Source organism: Homarus americanus, unplaced genomic scaffold (genome assembly GCF_018991925.1).
Source record: "Homarus americanus isolate GMGI-L3 unplaced genomic scaffold, GMGI_Hamer_2.0 scaffold29898, whole genome shotgun sequence".
NCBI lineage: Eukaryota > Metazoa > Arthropoda > Malacostraca > Decapoda > Nephropidae > Homarus > Homarus americanus.
Genome location: NW_024711417.1, coordinates 307,659 through 312,898, shown reverse-complemented (window position 1 = coordinate 312,898; position 5,240 = coordinate 307,659).

Sequence of the window (5,240 nt, the reverse complement as noted above, 5' to 3'; positions counted from 1 at the left end):
CCTGGGAGTGTCTGAGGTGCACCTGGGAGTGTGAGGTGTACCTGGGAGTGTGTGAGGGTGTGCCTGGGAGTGTCGGGGTGTACCTGGGGTGTATGAGGTGTACCTGGGGGTGTCAGAGGGTGTACCTGGGAGTGTCTGAGGTGTACCTGGGGTGTCAGGGGTGTTCCTGGTAGTGTGGGGGTGTACCTGGGAGTGTCAGGGGGTGGCTCAAGTGTCAGTGGTGTACCTGGCAGTGTCTAGAGGTGTACCTGGGAGTGTCAGAGGTGTACACAGAGTGTGGGGTTTGTACCTGGGAGTGTCAGAGTTGTACCTGAGAGTGTCAGAGGGTGTACCTGGGAGTGTCAGAAGTGTACCTGGGAGTGTCAGAGGTGCACCTGGGAGTGTCAGAGGTGCACCTGGGGGTGTCTGAGGTGCACCTGGGAGTGTTTGAGGTGCACCTGGAGTGTCAGTGGTGTACCTGGGGTGTCAGTTGTATACCTGGGGTGTCTGGGTGGACCTGGCAGTGTCAGTGGTGTACCTGGAGTGTCAGAGTGTGCTGGTAGTGTCAATGGTGCACCTGGGAGTGTCAGTAGTGTTCCTGGGAGTGTCAGCTGCTATACCTGGAAGTGTCTGAGGTAGCCTGGGGAGTGTCAAGGTGTACCTGGGAGTGTCAGAGGTGTGCCTGAGTGTCAGGGATGTACAAGTGTCGAGGTACCTGGGAGTGTCAGAGGTTGTACCTGGGATTGTCAGAGTGTACCTGGGAGTGTCTAGGGTTTACCTGGTAGTGTCTGAGGTTACCTGGGTATAGTACCTGGGAGTGTCAGAAGTACCTGGTAGTGTCTGGGGTGTAAGCTGGAGTGACAGAGGTACCTGGGAGTTTATGGGGTGTGCCTGGGAGTGTCAGGTGTGCCTGGAAGTGTCTGAGGTGTACCTGGGAGTGTCTGGGGTGTACCTGGGAGTGTCTGAGGTGTCCTGGAGGAGTAGAGAGAACCGGGGAGTGTGACAGGAGTATGTGGGAGTGTGAGAGGTGTACCTGGGGTGTCTGAGGTGCCTGGGAGTGTCTGAGGTGCACCTGGGGGTGTGCAGGGTGCACCTGGGAGTGAGGTGCACCTGGGAGTGTCTGAGGCACCTGGGAGTGTCTGGGGTGCACCTGGGAGTGTGAGGGTGTGCCTGGGAGTGTGTGAGGTGTACCTGGGGTGTCAGGGGTGTGCCTGGGGAGTAGGTGTACCGGATTGTCTGAGGTGTGGCCTGGGAGAGTCACGAGGTGTACAGGGAGTGTCAGGGTGTTCCTGGTAGTGTCAGGGGTGCCTGGGAGTCTCCAGGGGTATCCTGGGAGTGTCAGTGGTGTACACAGCAGTGTCAGAGGTGCACCTGGCAGTGTAGAGGTGTACCTGGGAATGTGAGTGGTGCCTGGGAGTGTCAGAGTTGTACCTGAGAGTGTCAGGGGTACTGGGAGTGTCAGAGGTGTACCTGGGAGTGTCAGGGTGCACCTGGGAGTGTAGAGGTACCTGGGAGTGTCTGAGGTGCACCTGGGGTGTTTGGAGGCTGGGGAGGTGCCTGGGAGTGTCAGAGGTACCTGGGAGTGTCAGGAGGTGCACCTGGGAGTGTCTGAGGTACCTGGAGCACAAGAGGTGCACCTGGGGAGCATCGGAGGTGCACCTGGGAGCAAGTCTGAGGCTCATCTGATGTCTGAGGTGCACCTGGGAGTATCGGAGGTGTGCGGGGAGCATCAGAGGTGCGTGGGAGTATCAGAGGTGCCTGGGAGGTCAGAGGTGTGCCTGGGAGGCCAGGAGGTGTACCTGGAGGCCAGGTGTGACCTGGGAGTGTCAGAGGTACCTGGGAGGTCAGGAGGTGCACCTGGGAGGCCAGAGGTGGCCTGGGAGGCCAGAGGTGTACCTGGGAGTGTCAGAGGTGTACCTGGGAGGCCAGAGGTGCACCTGGGAGGCCAGAGGTGTACCTGGGAGTGTCAGAGGCACTGGGAGGCCAGAGGTGTACCTGGGAGTGTCAGAGGTACCTGGGAGTGTCAGGAGGTGTGGCCTGGGAGTGTCAGAGGAGCACCTGGAGGCTGAGGTACCTGGGAATGTCAGTGTATTCAGAGCTGGGGAGGTACCTGGGAGTGTCATTGGTAATGGGAGTATCAGGTGTACCAGGAGGCCAGAGAGCACCTGGGAGCAGTTGGGAGAGGGCACCTGAAGGTCAGAGGGTGTACCTAGGAGCAAGGTGGTGTAACCTGGGAGTGTCAGGAGGTATACCGACATCAGACAGCCTGGCTGAGAGGCACCTGGAGTGTCTGAGGCACCTGGGAGTGTCTGAGGTGTACCTGGGGAGTGTCTGAGGCACCAGAGTGTCTGAGGCACCTGGGAGCAAGCCTGAGGCAACCCGGGAGGTTCAGAGGCACCAGAGTGTCTGAGGCACATGAAGGTCAGGAGGTGTACCTGGCAGTGTGGCCAGGCACCTGGCAGCAAGGCCGGGCGGTACCTGGGAGGCGGTGCACCTGGGAGGCAGGCACCTGGGAGGTGTCAGTGCCTGGGAGTGTCAGAGATGTACCTGGGAGTGTCTGAGGTGTGTCTGGGAGTGTCTGAGGTGTACCTGGGGTGTCTGGTGTGCCTGGGATGTCAGAGTAGTACCTCGAGTGTCAGAGGTACCTGGTAGTGTCAGAGGAGTACCTGGAGGTGTGGGGTGTACCTGGGAATGTCAGAGGTTTACCTGGGAGTGTCTAGAGGTGTACCTGGGAGTGTCACGTGTCTGAGGGTGTACCTGGGGAGTGTCAGGGAGAACCTAGGAGTGTCAGAGGGGTACCTGGGAGTGTCAGAGGTGTACCTGGGGTGTCAGAGATATCGAGTGTCTGAGGTGTACCTGGAGGTGTCTGAGTGAACCTTGGAGTGTCTGAGGAGGTGTGCCTGGGTGTCAGGGAGAACCAGAGTGTAAGAGGTGTACCTGGGGAGTGTCAGAGGTGTACCAGGTGTCAGGGTACCAGAGTGCCAGGGTGCCACCTGGAGTGTCAGAGAGTGGAGTGTCAGATGTGTACCGGGGTCTAAGGTGCCCTGGATTGTCAGAGGTGTGGGAGTGGAGATGAACCAAGGAGTGTCAGGAGTTTACAGGAGTGACTGGTGCACCTGGGAGTATCAGAGGTACCTGGGAGTATCTGAGGTGTACATGAATAGTCAGAGGTGTACCAGGAAGTGTCATTGTACATGGAATGTCCAGAGGTGTATCTGAAGTGTCAGAGGACCTGGGAGTATCAGAGGTGTACCTGAATGTCAAGTATACCTGGGAGTACCAAGGTGTACCTGAAGTGTCAAGGGTGCACCTGAAGTGTCAAAAGGTACCTGGGATTGTTAGGTGACCTGGGATTGTCAGAGGTGTACCTAAAATTTCAGGGTGTACCTGGGATTGACAGAGGTGTACCTGGGAGTGTCAGAGGTGCACCTTGGAGCTCAGAGGTGTACCTGGAAGTGTCTGAGTACTACCAGGAAGTGTCAGAGGTGCACAGGAATGTCAAAGTATAACCTGCAGTGTCATAGGTGTACCTGGGAGGTAGAGGTGTAACTGGGAGTGTCAGAGGAATACCTGGGAGTGTCAGGGCACCTGGGAATATCAGGTTTTACCTGGGAGTGCTGAGGCACCTGGGATGTCAAAGTGTACCTGGGAGTGTCAGAGGTGTACCTGGGAGGCCAGAGGAGAACCTAAGAGTGTCAGAGGTGTACCTGGGATATCAGAGGTGTACCAGGGAGTGTCAGAGGAGTACCAGGGAGGTCCAAAGTAGTACCCTGAATTGTCAAGTTGTACCTGGAGTGTGGAGGTGTACCTGCGAGGCCAGGGTACCACCAAGTGTCAGGGAGAACCAGTGAGTTGAGGTGAACAAGTGTCAGAGGTGTACCACCAGGAATGTCAGAGATTACCTGAGTGTCTGAGGTGTACCTGGGAGTGTCACAAAGGTACCTGGAGTGTCTGAGGTACCTGAGTGTCAGGGAGAACCAGGGTGTAAGAGGTACCTGCGAGTAACCCAAACCGGTAGCAGGTGCACCAGGGAGTGTCAGAGGAGCACACAGGGTGTCAGAGGTGTTACCTGGGAGTGTCAGGGTGTACCTTGAAGTGTCGGATGTGTACCTGGGAGTGTAGAGGTACCATCAAAGTCAGAGATGTACCAGGGAGTGTTAGAGGTGAACCGGGAGTGTCAGACGTGAACAGGGAGTGTCACACATCTGAGGTGCCCTGGGAGCATCGGAGGTACCTGGGAGGCCAGAGGTACCTGAAAATCATTGGTGAACCTAAATTGTCAGAGGTGTATCTGGAAGGTCAGAGGTGTACCTGGGAGACCAGAATTGTACACAGAATGCCCTGGTGTACCTGGATTGCCAGAGGTGTACCTGGAAGTGTCAGGGGTGTATCTGGAAGTGTCAGAGGTGTACCTGGGATTGTCTGAGGTGTACCTGGGATTGTCAGAGGTGTAAATGGGAGTGTCAGGGTGTAACTGGGAGTGTCAGGGGTGTGCATGAGCAGCGGTGTGCACCTGGAGTGTCAGAGGTGTACCTGGGAGTGTCTGAGGTGTACCTGGGAGTGTCACAGAGATGTACCTGGAAGTGTCTGAGGTGTACATGGAATGTCAGAGGTGTATCTTGCAGTGTCATCGGTGTGCCTGAGGTGTAAGAGGTGTACCTGGGGTGTCAGAGGAATACCTGCAAGTGTCAGAGGTATACCTGGGCGTATCAAAGGTGTACCTGGGAGTGTAGAGGTGCACAAGTGTCAAAGTGTACCTAGAGTGTCAGGGTGTACCTAGGAGTGTCAGAAATTGTACTAAGTCTCAGAGGTGTACCTAGAAGTGTCAAATGTACCTACAAGTGTCAGGGTGTACCCAAGGTGTCAAAGTGAGCACAAAAGTGTCAGAGGTGCCTGGGAGTGTCAGAGGAGAACCAGCAAGTGTAAGAGGTCACCTGCAGTGTCAGGAGGTGTACCTGGGAATGTCAGGAGTTTAACCAAGTGTCTGAGGTGGCCTGGGAGTGTCAGGATTGTACCTGGGAGTGTCAGGAGGTGTACCTGAAGTGTCGGGAGACCAGAGAGAGAGAGGTGTGGGTGTCAGGGGTGTACCTGGGAATGTCAGGGTTTACCAAGTGTCCAGGGTGTACCTAAGTGTCATGGTAACCAAGTTATCCAAGGTGTACCAGGTGTCAGGGAGGAGACCAAGTGTGGGGTGCAAGAATTATCAAGGTGTACCAGGTGTCAAAGGTACCTAGGGTGTCCAATGTGACCAGGTGTCAGAG